Genomic DNA, 18,828 nt, shown 5'->3' with positions numbered 1-18,828 from the left:
TGTGATTCCACAAGATGTCACAAGCTAAGCAAAGCTTAGCTGAGGTGGCTCAGCAATTAGACGGGGCATTGGAGAAGTACAGGAGGTGTGTCAGACCCTCTTGTTGGTGACTCAGTAGATACGGACAGCTCTTCTCAGCCAGAGCCCCCTGAAGTCAATGGGAGTCTTTACATTCATTTCAATGGACTTTGGTTCAGGCCATTAATCAATACCCAACCAATGTGCCAGCACTCTGCCATATGGTACTGTGTTGTGGGACCTATTGGCTTACAAATAAGACTGAAAACAGAAATCCTCACCCTTTGTGGTAAATACATAGAAACCATGGCACTTTTTGTAAGAATAGCAATATTAGCCCTAATGTACCTTACAAAGTTCCAATTCAAGTATCTACATTCTCCCTACCCTTAGTTTTAATATTTCATATAAGATAGTAGTATTCATTACCTGTCCTAAACCTCTGTGTAGCGTTAGTATGCTGGTAGATAGTTGCTGCGCTTAAGAGAAAAGGTGGCTGCATTTCAGTGGTAGATAAAATGATCTCTGTGGATTATATGTAAAGTACTATAGCCTTAAAATGGAAGATAGAAAGTAAATAGAAGAGAAGCTGACATGGATGCAAACATAGATGTACCAGTGACCAGTAAGTGTACTTTCCCAATTTCTCCCTGTAGGGAGAAATTTTCACTGAAAAGGCTGTTTGCAATCATATTTCTGTAAAGCAATAGTGACATCTAGTGATCAATTAATCTAAGGTATGCTTTTAATCTTGTGGCTAAAACTTATGTTCCTGTGGCACTTTCAGGCTTTCCTGGAGGGAAACTGCAGCGTGAGGCATGCACAAGGCCAGTCTTGAACTAACTGTAACAGCAACGAACAAGAACAATTTATAAATTGATTTATAGGTATAGATGATGCAGGTAGATTAGTTAGCTGCCAAACTCTAACAAGTTTCTACTGAGCATGTGCAAAGTGAGATTTTCAGAAACTCAGAACTTGGCCAAGGTTAGGTGGATTTTCCTGAGGATGGCAAAAGGCACATCCCACACACCAGGACAACCTCTCTGCCGAAATGTAAGTCCTTGCTAAAATCCAGGGAGGCACCCGAGCTTCTCAACTAAACAGTTGTACGAATTTTTAACATGATTGAAACAACGTATGTTTCCCTTAATCTCATTCTTGAAATGGCTACACCATTTTGGCTGAAATATTTCAAAAAATTCAGCCTGAAGCAGATATCCAGCACAGAAAAATTTCAGCCCCAATGATTAAAGTTTGGTAAAGATATTAGCAACTCAAACAAGATCTTATAATGGGAAATGTCAGTCAACCTTATCTATAGGCATCACTACCTGCACGCCTAGAATTACTTTAATAGCAGTCAAAGTTTTCCTGAAAGACACTTTTTGAATGAAATGGTATTTCACAAATGAAAGTATATATCAATTACGCTTCAGCAATGCAAATATTAAAAAGATCTAAAAGTTTTTAAACAATACTGATCTATTTTCAACATAAGATCCTACTTTAAGTATTTTATAGAAGATTAAGAATTTTGCCTAAAAAACACAACATTTTTCAAAAACAGTGTGCAGACTATAGTGGTTTATGTTGCTGCGTGTGCTTCATGCCACACAGCAACATCTGCTAGCAGTCAATTTGCAAAATGAGAGACTGTCAACCACAAAATGTAGACCTTTTAAAATAAACACAAAAAAAATATTACTCAAGCAAATATAAAGCTGCACAATAAATATAAGTGGGTGGTAGCACTACACTAGCATAATGAATTTTATAACGAATCAAATGACTCACCACACTGAAGCTGACCACCGAAGTGCCACTTCTAAGTGACTGCAGTTGTCAGGTTGATAAAAATCAGGCTTCCCCCCTCCCCTTTTACTTTTTTTCCCCCGTAAAAATATCCTAATTATCTATTTATTTTCCTGGGTGGTAATATTTTAAAAAAACAAACCCAAAATCCAATCTTTCAAAGAGATTTGTCATCAGAAAAAATTGGGGCTTTCCTCTTTTAGGGCTATAGCTAGATGTGATGGTCAGAGAAACATGGTCCTTACATTACAGTAAATACAGTATGAAAGCAAAACCAGAACACATTCACTATTCTATGGTGGCTGTGTTGTTTACTGACTGACAAGACTGTTAGCATTAGACAGCCAGAAAGAGAGGAAAAATAAGTTATCTACAGTATGTAATATTGATGCTCCTTAATGTGAGCCAAAAAAGAATCACACTGAGATTTAGGGAAAACAGCCAACAAAACAAATTAAAAAATAATCAAATTCTTAGGGTTAAAAATATGGCACAAACAAACCTAACAATAATTTGGTGGAAATGGAACTAAGAATAAAAACTGTTTCCAGTTTTTCTATTATCTTAACTTCCTTTACTATTGTTCAATTCCAGTTCTTGTGGTCTTAGATTTTAACAAAACAGCAAAGGTCACTTTATTAATCCTTGCTAAAGGGTTTATTATCAGTGCAGTAATTTTATTGCCATAGTCATTTTTGAAAGCAATAGCTTATCTTTGTACATAACGTCATATATCACAATGAGAAATGCTTTAGTACTGAATGAAGAGTAGCAAAAAGGGGTCCAAATTCTCCAATTGGAACACAGCAGTTCTATAATCTATCAAGCCCATACTGGGGAATAAGCTAGGTTCCAGTAGGAAAAGAATAACAGACTACTCACCCTTATGGTTAACCTCAAATCCTAACACTTTCACATTTGAGAGGAAAAGGGGCTACAAATTTGCTGTCATCATAAAATCCACCCAAATTTAGAGTACACTACCCTCAGAATCTGGACTAGAACCCAGAATTTCTGGGTTCCGCCATTCCTCTGCTGTCAGAAAACAACTGTGACAGCCACTGGTCCACACAGAGAATGAAAACCTACTACTGCTATCATTTACTATATTAGCTCAAATGGCAGAGATCTATGCTGTGGAAAGGTTTAATCCTGCTCATTACCCATGTGGTAGCCAATATGTACAATTCAGTTTCTGTTTTTTCCAGTGGTGCTGGAACTAGGGAGACGGGGTGTTGCTGCACCCCCTGGCTTGAAGTAGTAATAACAAACACCAAATACATGGTTTCCATGATTTCCTTCCTCAGGACCCACACTATAAAAATTGTTACAGCATCCCTGTTTTTTTCAGTCTGCTTTTTTAAAAACCTAGGCAAGTACACACAAAAAGTTATGCTAAAAGAACAATAAGGTTGCAAAGTCAAGCACTCAAAAGTTCTTTCAGTGCACAGAATAGACAGAGCTCACAGAATGAACCAGGGTGGTGTGGTAAGAGTCTGATTCATTGAAGTCAATCACAAAACTCCGGTTGACTTCAGTGGGTCAGGATCAAGCCCTTAGTGAGGCTGTTAGAGGAGGTTTTCAAAGGTAGCAATGGAAGTTAGGTGCCTAACTGCCATTTGTACCTTTGAAAATCTTCCCCAATGCCTGTTTGCCCCCTGCCTCACTGGCTGCAGAAGTTGGAAAGTGAGTAGTGACTGAAGCAGGAGACTGCAAGAACGGAAAGAATTATATCATGGTTTAGGCAATTGAATGAGGCCCTCAAGAGCTGGATTCTATCCCTGCCTTTGCCACACAGTTCTTATGTGATGCCGGGCAAGTCACTTAAACCAGACTTTTCACTGGCGGTCACTAATTGTGTGGTCCTCCTTTTTCTGGGTGCCTGATTTGGTACACCTTGAAGTCTCCTATGTGGAACTGCTGAGCCCTCACAAATGCCACTGACACCAATGAGACCTGTGCTCTGAACATACAGAGTGCTATGTAATGCTAAGTACTCTGAAGAATCAGGCCATAGGCATCTCAAATTGGACATGCAAAAGTAGTGGTTACTTTTGACATCAATGTCTCTGCGTCTCAGCTCCCTGTTGGTGAAATGGAGGTGATACCTGCCTCACCTCACAGGGGTACTGTGAAGATAAATTCATTATTGTTTGTGAAGTTCTCAGTTACTGTAGTGCTGAGTGCCACAGAAAAAGCACTTGAGAAATGTTAATAATTCTGTCTTCTGAGCAGGGTTTGAACAGTGTGCTGTAAATACGGCCTAGACCCAAACATTGCATGATGAGGACAAAATGAAATGAAATCAAATGATATGTTGAATAGCTGCTCATTAGTTGAGCACCACCCTTCCTGTGTGCCAAATGAGGCTGAACAGCTGGCAGAGAGAAGGGTGAAGGCAGAGGGAGGAACCCTGACACTGATGTTTTCCAGCAGCTCTGAGAATTATTGCAGATCCATAGACTTAGAACTACTGGCCTGATTGTGGGAGTGCAGGACACCACATTCCACGACAAATGTATCTGCGAGCAGACAGTGTAAGGGGCTTCCCCTCCCCGGCTCGCTGGGTTGCAGGTGGGTGTGGTATGACAGAGAGCCTGGGAAATGAGAATTGATACAAAGTGTTCTTTGGAGGATTGGGGGGTGGAGTCACCTATCCTCAGCTCTAGGGGAGGCAGGTGCTGCTCTGCGACGGTGCTGGCCATGTTAAAGGTTATGGAATTTTTAGACAATGTGGTCCCTTCTCATTCATTTGGATGACCCTGATGCTATAGTGTAACATCCCTCTTCCATTCTATGTACTGAATGAGGCAGGGGTCTCTGCGGTAAAATACAGTATGTGATCATGTAATTAAAAACTATCCTGCAACGCAATCAAACAAGTGGACTGAATTAAGGTGCACAAGCAACCTTGCTTCTGGCATTTCCCAACTACTGAGTGTTTGACTTTGCAACCTTAATGTTCTTTTAATATAGTTTTTTTGTATGCAATATGTAAAGTAGACTGTAATGCTGTTCTATTATTGAAGATTATTTTAATTTTACTGAGATTCCCAGCACTGAATTAGCTTTGCTTTTTTAAAAATGTTTCAGTTTACATAAATGCCTATTAAATTAATAAGACAGCATTTGTACATCATCCTCCATCTGAAGATATCAAAGTAGCACACAAACATTAAACAGCTAAATTCTGCTTTCACTTACTCTAGATTCACATGAATGTAACTCCACTGACTTTAGAGTATGTTTACCACCAATATGGCCCTACTTAATTAACTTTACAGCACCCTGTGAAGTACTGTAGGTTTTGTTAGTATTATTATCCTCATTTTACAGGTGGGAAAACTGAGGCAAATGGTTCTTTTTTAAAGGGCCTAACCTAACCCTTCCATGGGTGCTGAAGGGATGGGAATGATTTTGAAGGGGTATAATAGGCTCCTATATTATATATATGCAGACTAACCCTCTGCTATGGTACTCAGCTGAATTAGACTTTGTTTAACTGAGATACTTATGATTATATATATTTTAAGCTAAAGCAGGCAGCCCTTACCTGTGTTTAACACAGATTTAATTGTGCCATAAAGTAAATTCTGTAACTGGATCATTAATCCAAGCAAATGATTGGTTGATAACAGCCCATAGTTTGACTTTTAATCAAACTTCTCACTACTCCTTTGCAGTAATCTCAAGTGGAATTGATTAGTCTTATAAAATAAAGCTACTGATTTAATTGATCAACTAACTCATTGTTTTAAATTATCTAAGTAACATCCCTTTTTAGCTGACAATGGAAAAGGCTGGAAGCAGGCTTCTGAAATGTTTGAGAAATGGTGTTGTTGGAGTTAATAAGGATCCCTAGTAGTTGAACTGACTTACTTGCATTCAGAAAGCAAGATCAACACAAGTGGTGTTGCATCTTTTCTCAACAGATTGCTCAGTTAAATAGTCAAAGTAACTAAATAACTTTTGCATTTCTCTGCAGCTAGCCAAGCAGCTGATTCTCCAAGGAAGTATTTAAGTTGCACATACCACTGAGGCCGTTTGGAAAATAGTGATTTATTGGGGGAGGGGAAAATAAGTCTTTACAAAATCTTTGAAGCTTTTGATTGTGGTTTGCTTTACTGTTGAGATTGTGGAACTATAATAAGGTTGCTCTCAGGCTGTCAATCACCATTTTCTTTAAACAGAGCACCACAAACAATATCCTCCCCTAAAGGAAAAGGATTTTTTTCTTCCCAGGGATCTGGTGGCAAAGTCTCAAACAAACAGAAACATTATATGTTAGAGTTCAAGCTAAAGAAAACTACCTCTCCTCCTAGGCATCTTTGCCGGGAGTCCAAATTCTCGCTGAGATCTGGTAGACAAAGTTTTGAACAGCACACTGAAGAGTCTAAGGTTAAAATCCAAACACACAAAAAATATGCCCTCAAATCAAATCAAAGTTTCCCTTCTCTCCAGAGAAACTCTCAGTAAATCCCCTGCCAAGAGAGAGGAGAGCCTTGCCTCTTCAAAGTTCTGGTCCCAAGCCCTACACAGCATTAGTATCCTGAGTTTTTCTACACCGATAAGCTGCTATCTCAGGAACACTTCCTCTCCCTTGGCAGTTGTTGTCGGGGGTTGCATTTTCAGGAGGGAAAAAAAAACCTAGAATAGGTTATCATGGTCCTCGATATTCCCCTCTCAGCTTTAATCGGCCTCTGTACCATGTTAAAATAGTCTCACTCTTTGGCATAGATGTGGGAGAGAAATATATAGATAGATAACAATTTCCATCCCACCATCAACCTCAGCCTGGACCAGTCCACACAAGAGATCCACCTCCTGGACACTACGGTGCTAATAAGCGATGGTCACATAAACACCACCCTATATCGGAAACCTACTGACCGCTCTTCCTACCTACATGCCTCTAGCTTTCATCCAGATCATACCACTCGATCCATTGTCTACAGCCAAGCTCTGCGATATAACTGCATTTGCTCCAACCCCTCAGACAGAGACAAACACCTACAAGATCTCTATCATGCATTCCTACAACTACAATACCCACCTGCTGAAGTGAAGAAACAGATTGACAGAGCCAGAAGAGTACCCAGAAGTCACCTACTACAGGACAGGCCCAACAAAGAAAATAACAGAACGCCACTAGCCATCACCTTCAGCCCCCAACTAAAACCTCTCCAACGCATCATCAAGGATCTACAACCTATCCCGAAGGACGACCCATCACTCTCACAGATCTGGGGAGACAGGCCAGTCCTTGCTTACAGACAGCCCCCCAATCTGAAGCAAATACTCACCAGCAACCACAAACCACACAACAGAACCACTAACCCAGGAACCTATCCTTGCAACAAAGCCCATTGCCAACTCTGTCCACATATCTATTCAGGGGATACCATCATAGGGCCTAATCACATCAGCCACACTATCAGAGGCTCGTTCACCTGCGCATCTACCAATGTGATATATGCCATCATGTGCCAGCAATGCCCCTCTGCCATATACATTGGCCAAACTGGACAGTCTCTACGTAAAAGAATGAATGGACACAAATCAGACGTCAAGAATTATAACATTCAAAAACCAGTTGGAGAACACTTCAATCTCTCTGGTCACTCGATTACAGACCCAAGAGTGGCGATCCTTCAACAAAAAAGCTTCAAAAACAGACTCCAACGAGAGACTGCTGAATTGGAATTAATTTGCAAACTGGATACAATTAACTTAGGCTTGAATAGAGACTGGGAATGGATACGAGTCATTACACAAAGTAAAACTATTTCCCCATGTTATTTCTCCCCCCCACCCCACCCCCCACTGTTCCTCAGATATTCTTGTTAACTGCTGGAATTAGCCTACCTTGCTTGTCACCGTGAAAGGTTTTCCTCCTTTCTCCCCCCTGCTGCTGGTGATGGCTTATCTTAAGTGATCACTCTCCTTACAGTGTGTATGATAAACCCATTGTTTCATGTTCTCTGTGTGTGTATATCAATCTCCCCTCTGTTTTTTCCACCAAATGCATCCGATGAAGTGAGCTGTAGCTCACGAAAGCTTATGCTCTAATAAATTTGTTAGTCTCTAAGGTGCCACAAGTACTCCTTTTCTTTTTGCGAATACAGACTAACACGGCTGCTACTCTGAAACCTGTCATATAGATAGCTGTCAGCCGACTCTCAACTTCCCCTAACCTTGGGCCTGACTGCTGACCCATTCCAGGCCTGCAACAGTATATAACATACAACAGTAGTGTACTCAGGGTACATCTATATCGACATAAAAAACCCACTGCACCAAGTTTCAGAGCCTGTGTGAACTGAGGTGGGCTTGCGGGGCTAAAGCTGTAGGGCTGAAAATTGCAGTGTAGAAGTTCAAACTCAGGCTGGAATCTGGGCTCCAAGATCTACCCCTCCCACACCCCTTGCAGGATTTCAAAGCCCGGGCTCCAACCTGAGCCTGAACTTTGACACCACAATTTCTAGCCCAAGCCTTGCCAGGCCCAGGCCAGCTGCAGCCTTGCTGTGGCTCTTCTATTGCAGTGTAAATGTACCAGGTAGAATATGTCTACAGTTCCTTGACCCCACTCCTTAGCATGGCTAAGTATTTCTCCCATCGTGTCTGAGGAGGAGCTGATAAAATGTGTGTTAATGGGAGAAAAAACAAAGGCCCAAATTCTGCTTTCACTCTGCCTCATTGACTTCACTGAAATTGCAGGGCTGTAACTTAGGGTGTAACTAAAGAATTCAGCCCTAAATATTGTGAAATGTGTATAATTATATGATCTATTAATCTAATACTTTCACTTCTAAAATGACTTTCATGTAGGGATTCCAAGTCTCCCTGGGAGCACAGACCCAGCAGCTCTGCACCAGGCAAAGAGCTGTGCTAATGATATTCATCGGGGCAGGCCTTAAGTCTGCTCTGTGGCCCCTCTGTGCCGGTGAAGCTTTTGCAAAGAGGCTACAGGGCAGTAATTAATCAGGCCCAACAACTAATAAAAACTTATAATTGTTATTTCGGAATTAATTGCTGACCTCTAGTCTGATGCATGACTTAAAGATCCAGTGAGTTCTGGTTTTGATTTTGTTTTGTCAGTACATTAACCCTGAATTGCCTCATCCGCCAGCAAAGGTGAAAACGAATTACTCAGACTGTCTTCCTCCAACAGATGTGCCTGATCCCCCTCCCTTTCCTCCAACTCAATGCCATTCATCTCACTTAGTTTTTAATAAGAGAGACACTGGACAGTACTATCCAGTAAGACTGTATGGCAGTAGGTGGTTGGTTTCGATTTTTTTCTCAAATCAAAGAAATTAAGGGCCTCTGTTTTGTGTCCATCCTTCCCTGCCCAGGACCTGAAGAAAGAAGCTCAGAATCCAGGCATGGAGAAGAGAAGGGATGGGAAGTGCTGGAGCCAGGGTGATGTGGATCATCCTCTAATCTCCAGCAGTAAATTAATGCAGCTTCAGGGTGCATTTAAAAGGGGATTTGTGGGACAGCAATGGGCAGGGTAATAGTTGGCTGCAGCATTTCTTCAATGTGTGGATGGAGAGGGGAGTCAGGGCACCCCAAAAGTGGGATGAAGACACAAAGCCTTCACATCGATCCATGGGATTTGGAGGCAGAACCTCCTGTTCATTCCATATTGGGAGTGATGTGAGGAGAACTTGGGTGAGTTTTCCCACACAAAGGGGGCAATCTGGGCCCATATTTCCACAAATAAATGTTTTCCCATGTGTAAATAATTGGCACATAAATTTTACATGCACACAATAGCGCCCACTGAAGATTTGACCATGTGAGCTAAATATTCAGTTCAGGGTGCTGGGATTAGAGCTGCAACATCCATTTTTTGTTAATGACACCTACACATCTAATCCTGTGCAACACAGTAGTTCCCAGACCTGATGAGGCCTAAGACTCAATGATTTAAAAATAAAATCTTGATCTGAGTGTGCAAATACATATTTAGAAGATGAGAATAAAAATGTAGAGACAGGACTGTCTTTTTTGAAAGTCACAAAGTTTGCTTTAATACCTTATGTTCCTGAATCAGATCCATTTCTCTGCAGTAAACTGATGCTAGCCTAGCAAAGCCTTCCTTCCCAAGGTTACAGAGGAAATCATATTTGTTTATGGTTTCATAATCACCTCAAGCTGAAGTCCATTTTCTGGAGTTTTTCAAGTTATTTGCAAATTATAATTTTCTTAAACCTTGCAGAGCAGTAGCTGTAGATTATCTTATTTCAGCCTTGCCATACAATGACTTTGTTGTTTCATCTCATCAGCGGTTTTAGGATCATATTATTATGGATAATACTGGGAATTATGGAATTAGCTCAGACTCCTAGAATCTTGCACTGACCAGCTTATTCTGTCTCCACTTTGTGAATGCCTGATGTAATATACAAGACAAAGAAATTTATACCATTCCAAAATATTAAGCTTTCACCTAATCATTATTGTTTGAAATCTTATTGAAACTCAACCTGATCTGCAGCTGGATATTACTAATATTTGACCTCAGACATGTGATGGTACATTAAATGTGGCTGGTAAAGTATCTGGTTAGCAGATTCATGATGGGAAACTTAATGAACTAGCACTATACATACACTGCTGTGCACATAAGTTATATCTGGCTGCCATGTGTGCCCAGAAGCAGTTCTTTCTCTGGATATGTTGAAATGCTCTGTCACCACAAGTCAGGCTCGCCCTTGATATTTTTCATAAGCCTCCAGAGGAAATTAATGTTGGTTCTTAGAGGTTATATCTTTTGTATAGTAAAAAAAACAGATAACTATATCATACTGAAAATAGAAATATATCAGAATTGAAGAAGGTAACATAACCCACGTGAAACTGATAACTCCACTATGGGGCTCATGTTCCATGCGTGAAAGAATCATAACAGTTTGGTTCTTGAAAGAATTACAGGCCATGAAAATGGCTGGCTGGTGTTTTCTCTCATCAGAACAGTCAGCGTTACTGCCAGACTGTCTGGAATGAGGGTGGAGGGGAATAAAACAAAAACATGAGGCACAAAGGGTATGGGAGGAGAGCTGAGAAAAGGAGGCAAATGTTTTTTAACATCTTGTAGCTTTCAGTGATCAGAATTGTGCCACAGTATGTAGCACGTGTTTAAATACAGTTGTTGGTAATGGGGTGCCAGCATGTTTCCCTTGACGAGTGCAGACACAGATTTGTTTTCCCTGGAAACCTTATTAGCCAAATCATGTCACAGATTGCACCTAACACCATTCCCAGCTATGTATGGGTAGCTTTGATAACACGGGAAGTGCTCAAAGTTTACATAGATCAGACAGACAAAGGAAGTATTATCATCGCCGTTTTACAGATGGGGAACTGAGACACGGAGAGCTGAAGTGACTTGCCCAACATCTCTCAGGAGTCTATAGCAGAATCAGGAACTGAACCAAGATTTCCGAAGTACCAGACAGTGCTTTATCTACAAGACCCCATCCTCGTTTTGTGCTTCTATCTGACTCATATTTTACTGACAATTATGTCCTGACCACATAAGAAGCTGAACTTACACTACATACTGTGTGCTGAGCAAAGGCATTTTACTTTGCAAAACAACATGCCCTTTGAGAAGTTCAGTCTCCCAGGTTGCCTGAGAGGCTCCCAGTTTTGGCTGTTTTCCACACTCTTCCCAACTGGGAGCATCAATCTCCCAATCTGGAGAGCTGGGGCGGGGGGGGGTGAAGAGAAGAGGGGAGAGAGAGAGAGAAAAAGGAAAAAAAAGAAATTCCTGTTTGGAACATAGATTCTGTAAGCATAACCACATGGCCATTTCTTTGTTATAGTGGGGGGGAAGGAAAGAGGGAGGGAGGGATGGAAACTGAAGTCCAATTATTTTTTAAAGGGTGCGAACAAAGATACACACACACACACCTTTCTGTATAACTGAGCTGTACATGCAGAATGCCCAAGGCAAAACCCCTGTTCTACAAAGCACTTAAACACATGCTTAACTTTAAGCACATGCTTAAGTCCTATTGATTTCAAGGGTACTTAAATATGAGCTTAAAGTTAAATACCGTTTTAAATGCTTTACTGAATCAGGGCCTGATCCAAAGCCCACTGAGGTCAATGGAAAGACTTCCATTGACTTCAGCGGACTTTGGCTCAGGCCCTAGGTGAACATGTCAGGGACTTGCGTACCCCAAGAATTTTAGATTGTCAACGTGGGTGCACTTATAGTTCTAAAAATTCAGGCCTGGATGCCTGGGGTGTTGAGAATACCAAAGGACGTTCCATTCTCATCAGGGTTGTTAGGGCACTCAACTAAGAGGATGACTTGATGATTTATAAGTACATAGATTAGATAGGTAGACAGAAAGATAAGGGACCATTTCTATAGAGTTACATCAGTATAATTCTGGAATAATGCTGTGGTAAAATAAAATTAATCTACAAGCATAACAGTTTGATTCTTGATACATTGGAATGAAATTGGAAAAAATCAAAAGGAAGTCTCAGAATGTTATTCTAGGTGTATCATCCCGTTATGTTTGAATAATTTGTCCTGAGTTCCACACGTCCCGTGTGCAGATCCTTTGCTTGTGGGTTAAGAGTAGTTGGTTGAGGAGAATAAAACTGTAAGAGCATTTAGAGAAATTAAGAATACATGGGGGGGGCAGAAGGGGTTACTTCAGAGAATTCTATAGGTCAAATATTAAAAAATGTCCATAATCAAATATGCATGAACTTCATTTCACTTCACAGGCCACAGAGCTGCTCCACAATCAGTACTGCAGCCTCAGGCAGGAAAACATCTCTCTCCTGCTGAAGTAGCACATGGTTTCTTTTCCTACTCCTCCATTCTCTCCCCTATTGTGGGGATTCCCTGCAAAATATAAGCCATGTGCAGATGGTTTCCTCTGTGCACAGATCAGGATGGGGTGGCATTTCTGATTCAGCATTTGTTTTAGGCAACATTCCTTACTTTTTGTCCAGGCACCTTTACAAGGCAAAAATTGAAATTATTGAAAAGCCTTTCTCTAAATGATACAACCTTCTAGGGACTGTATATGAGCAAACTCTTCACAAATTGTAGTTTAGATTATACATTATAGCTAGATTATAGTTCTGGGCCTTTTACTAAAAGGATTTATGCACATCCTCTACTGTAATGTAACATAAGGCAAGGAATGTAAAAGTGAAGGTGGAGACAACCTCCTTTCTTCACAGTGAGGAATCAGCTTGGGTATAATGTCATAATGTGCAATTTGGTGGCATGTGCAGACTATGTCCATGGGTATCCATGTTAATTCATTTCAGATCAGGCTGAGATAACAGTAGATAACAGTAAAAAAAATCAGTTACAATTAGTTGTAAAGAGTTATAACAAGTTGTGCAGGAGCTGGAATTTCTGTTTCACAGGAAATTCCACAATTTTGTATTTGTTTTGTTCCGAATTGGAATAAAAACAAAATGTTTTGAAATTTTTAAAATATAATTTCTGAAAAAGTTTCATTTCAGGGCAATCAAAACCTTTCATTTAGATAACATCAAAATGTTTCATTTCAATGTAGACTTTGTCCTTAATTTTAAAAAATTATAATAGAAAATAAAAGAAATTTCAAAATGAAAAGTCTCTCACGCACTGACCTTCCTTGTGTCTCTTCTCATGGAGGAGGAGGAAAAAAAGAAACCGTGTATAGTGAAGCCATGGCAGCATGGGCTTCATCACAGTCTGTACAAGCTCACCAGGGACCCAGGGTAATTACTTGGGCAGCTAACTTGCACTGTAGTCAGTGCTGCCACAGCTTCACTACCTCCATAGCTGTACCTTCCCCAAGCTCCCCAGTAGACTCTTTGCAGCTCTAGGGATCCATGCTGCTAGTAATATTTAGAATCCAGTTACCATTGTGAATATTCCTGATCACATATTTAAAATTCACTTTCTGTGGCTGTATGCCAATATTTGCTTAATGTTTACTATTTCTGCAAACATTTCCAGTAAATTTGCTTACTAGAATTTCCTAGAAAGCAAAAAAAGGGGTGCAAACAGAATCCGAGAATTCATTTTAAAATCCAAACAAATATCAGTAGAAAAATCTTTGCTGCATTCGTCCAGCTCTAGCATTTATAACAGTAAACTTCTGTGGCCAGGAACCTCATCTGGTATAAAACTGACAGCTCTGTTGAAATCAGTAGAGCTATGCTATCTTTTTTTAAAATGTATGATTGAATTGTTTAAACTGATTAAACAAAATACAACAAAAATATACAAGTTCAAATGATTTAAACAACCTACAGAACTTTACAAATACAAGAGAAGCAAATATTCAGTTAAATAAGGTATTAAAAAATCATTAGAAAATAAATTATATGAAAGACAGAATGCCCACTGAGAAAAAAATGTATCTAATTTCTAATCCCTGCAGAATCAAATAATAAAACATTAACATGAGTCCATAAAATAAATTATGTATGTTCATCTGTGATCTATTCAGTGAATTAATCACCATAACAATCCCATATTCAAAACAAACAAAGCAGTGAATTTCTCTCTCAAATTGCTGTATACTCTTTAAACTTGCAAATCTGATGCCCTCTCTACAAATGACAGCTGATGTGGGCAAATACCAACATTGTAGCATGATATATATCAAGAAAAGAATATAATGGAAGAAGAACAAGTATCGGGGTAGCCGTGTTAGTCTGTATCCATAAAAACAACAGGGAGTCCGGTGGCACCTTAAAAACTAACGGATTTATTTGGGCATAAGCTTTGTGGGTAAAACACCACTTCTTCCCACGAAAGCTTATGCCCAAATAAATCTGTTAGTCTTTAAGGTGCCACCGGACTCCTTGTTGTTTTTGTGGAAGAACAGTCACTTTTTGCTGGAACGGCTATTTCTATTTTCTCTCTTAGTGAATTAAATGCATATGAAAGTTGGTCAGCTGACAACCATTGAGACGGGGAATGCCTGTATTATTCCACAGAGAAGATACGGTACAGGAAGCAACTGAAGAACTCTCTCTTGTTGTGCTGCCCCCCTGTGTTCCAACCCTCAGCTAAAGTGGCAAGCGTTAACTCTGGCCCCGGAGAACTGAGAGTGGAATTCAACCTCCTTGTTAATTCACTGTTGGCCCCACTATTGAGACTGCCAAGAAGGGGTGAAAATTGTAATGTTGCTTGTGTGTGTATGACACATCCATGTGAAATTGACCTGAGGCCACCAACCACAGCATAAAGATGTCTCAAAGAAGTGCCAAGTCTCTTGCTGCTGAACAATGCAAGTTTCATAAACTCGTAACAACATGTTAGGGCTGGGACAGTGTTCTCAAGTTATATTACTCACTTGGGAGGGCTCAAGAGAGTGCATTTAAAATTGGATAGATTTAGAGTAGATATTGATGGCAAATTACTGAACTTGTTAGTCAGCATGTGCTGTGTATTTGCAACTGTCCACCCAGAAAGAAGTATGGGATGGGCCCAGAGAGTTCAAAAGTTAGAAGTCAAACCAAAATCAACCCACAAGATTTATGCAATTATCTGCAATGTTCACAAAACTCATTTCCAATGGATGTGTTCCTGTGTCTCTGACACCAGAATAAAAGAATGGCCATACTGGGTCAGATCAAAGGTCCATCTACCCCAGTATCCTTTCTTCCGACAGTGGCCAATGCCAGGTGCTTCAAAGGGAGTGATCAGAACAGGGCAATTATCAAGTGATCCAACCCCTGTCGTGTTGTCCAGTCCCAGCATCTGGCAGACAGAGGCTTATATGTATTATGTAGACATCTTTGACTATAGCACTGGGTCCTGAGAGGAGGAGAGAACATATAAGAACATACTCTGGATTGGAATGGTCAATGATTTGCTCCCAGTTTGCAAATCAGAAAATGCTGCTTCAGATTTGGCTGTCATTTCTCCCATCGCTAGAGACCAATGCTACCCACTGGATCTCTCTATTTTGGCTGGGTCTGTCACCCCAGGTAACCTGGCCCTCCTTAAATCTCATTTGATTAGAATACCAAACAGCTGGTGTAATTTTTGGTAATAACTGCATTAGGCCAGATTTGACCTACAAATGAAAGTCCTTATATCCCATTACTAATCCCTGCAGTTCCCTCCAGGTAGTAAAGCCTGTAAGCAAATACCACACATACTGTAAAAAAAGAGGTAAACAAGCTTGGTATCCCAGAATCCTGAGGTCCTTCATACTCCAAGAAAGGGGATCACGTAACACTATATTTCCCATAAATACCTGAAGGCATGTTGTAAATTTCTCGACAGAACCAACTGCCCACATTTTTGCAAACCATTCTGTGGCTGAGAATAGTGTTGATCTTTTTGCAATATTTAGCCATCACCCTAGTACCAGCATGGAGCAGCTACATAATTAGGCTATACTGATTTTATGAAAATGGTACATCCTGCATGGTACTAAATAAAAAATTGCATTTCTAGCTTTAGATGTTTTGCTGTAATCGCCAACATTTTCCATGTAACATTTTCTCCCAAAAGTCAGGATTCTCAGTCACAGCCACTTCATAGGTATAAAAATAGCTGATTTTCTCACAACCTCTCCAATGATTAGGCAACAAACCTGCCCCAAGATGATTCAATTTCATTGGAGTCAGCACCTATTGTATACAATGTGGTTTGCGTTTCTTTAAGCATTCAGGAGTGTTTTCAGTAAGAACTCCAGATGGCCTTGCAATCAAAACCTTTGCATTCAGCTGATACCTCAAGTTCTCTGTTGATATTGTTATGAAGAACTTTAGCCACATATGAATATTCAATACGGAAGGTGTTTCAAGTGAAGCAAAATATATTGGCTTCTGCAGCAACATGTGTTTAACTATTCTTCATCTTTACAATATCTTTAAAAATATGTGACATTTAAAATAGTAAAATTAGGAAAGAAAGGAAAAGGGAAAGAAAGGAAGCATGAATGAAGTGATGTTCCTTTTTCTTTTCCCAAGTGAAATTGTTACTTAATTACAAACAGGGCACCACTAAGTGAGGAACTGAAGAGAAGGGGAATATATATGACCTTTCCATAGCACTGTGCTTTGAAATACATGCTAGGCAGAACCAATCAATGTGGACAGATTTAGCAAGATAAACACTCAAGGCGATATTTTATATTTGACAAGACTAGGTCTTCTCTTGGATAGAGAACAGCAATGAGAAAGCTTGTTATGTACATTTACAGATGTACATTTAAAAGGAAAATATTTGCTTATCAGTTGTGGCAGTATAATGTCAAACATACTGTAGCTACTTGATGTTTTAACCTTATCCCCAAGCTATAAGGAAATTGGGTAGATAGTTCGTTTTCTTGTGTCTTTAGAATAACTGAACATGAAAGGCTGGATTTAGGGGGAACAGCAGATAAGCTGCCCAACAAGGCCAACAGATCTGGGGAAACATGTTCATGTGCAATGGATATTCTAATGTTTGCTTGGAAAACTGTAACATTTAGTGCTGATTTAAAGAATCCCATGTGACTAGGTAGTGGAATTTACACAGGAAAAAGAAGAGGATATGGAAGATTGATACAAGTTGAGAATAAATTAATGGTTGTGTTAACATACTTAGGACCCATTTTAATTAATGCTATGGTAATATAGCATAGTTAACGTAAACATGTATTTTTTTTAAAAAAAAAGGCAAATAATGACCTGCACTGAAAAATCCAATCTCAGACAAATACCTTGTAGATAGTTTAGCATCAGAGGTACATTTTCCCAGCAATACAAAACTGATGCTACAGGAAAAACAGGCCTATTTTAGCATGGATTGCTAGGGTCTGATCCCAATTTCAATTGAAGTCAATGGAATGACTTACAGTGATGTCAGAGGGCTTTGAATTGGGGCCCTAGGCAGGAATTAAGAACAGCTTAAAATACTTGCTACTCGATATTAATGTTAAGGAAAAATCCTGTAAAATTTAAGAGAGAATGATAACTTTGCTATGCAATTTTTTAAACAGCGTATGGAGTTTGATAGCAGGATTATAATTTTCTACGAAATTCTATAGGGTGTTTTTCAAATGTAGAAATTACATTATTCTCTGCTAAATTCAGAGTGATTTTTGTAGCACCTTCTTGGTTTAACAATGAAAAGCCCCATATATTAATATTAGTTTTCACAAGGGACCCCAAAATCCCAGTAGTGTTGTCATCCAAGGTTTTGATTCAGGCACAATCCTAGTCCTTAGTTATCTTTTCCACAACTAACTCTCCTGTTTGACAATAGACATTGCTATAATGTGCCCTCTGAATGCTTACAGGGTGATTGTGAGAACTAGAACAAGCATCTATACCAAATATAGTTTACCACCAAATACCACATCTTTAATGGGCCTTTGTTAAAGCAGTAATTCATTGCATAGGGTTTGTATTTTGATTAGTTTATATCTTAACTCTCGCCTTTTGATATGCTGTACAACTGCTTTTTTTCCACTGAAAAATATCCCCCCCCCTGAAATATTTCAGTTGAAGAGGAAAATGTGCAAAAATATGTTTTCTGCAACAACTCAAATTTAGGAACCAGGTCACCTAAGCAAGTTTTATCCTGGTTGTTTATTTAATGTTAGTTCTTCCCTGGAATACTACTGGTAACCAAGTATTTGGCTACATTATTCTTGGATCACCATAAGGAATAGTCTGCTAGCTGTTCCTGGGTTAAATTTTTTTTGAAGGGAACAAGACAATCTGGTATTGGGCCTTCTCTCTCCCATCCAAACTCAAAGTTGCCATTTTATTCAATCAGGCTATTTTCAGCTATTGCCATTTCCTTTACACGTGCCTGAAATTAGGGTTGCCAACCCTCCAGGTGTCCAGGAGAGTGTCCTGGAGTCTCCAGGAATTAAAGATTAGGTCATGTGATGAAACCTCCAGGAATATGTCCAATCAAAATTGGCAATCCTAGTCCTGACATAGTTGGGGAAAAGAAGTGCCTATCACAGAAGTACATGAAATTACCAAGCATGTAAAGCAGGC

The sequence above is a fragment of the Dermochelys coriacea genome, chromosome 3 (assembly GCF_009764565.3).
Source record: "Dermochelys coriacea isolate rDerCor1 chromosome 3, rDerCor1.pri.v4, whole genome shotgun sequence".
Classification (NCBI taxonomy): Eukaryota; Metazoa; Chordata; order Testudines; family Dermochelyidae; genus Dermochelys; species Dermochelys coriacea.
This window is presented reverse-complemented; position numbering follows the sequence as displayed.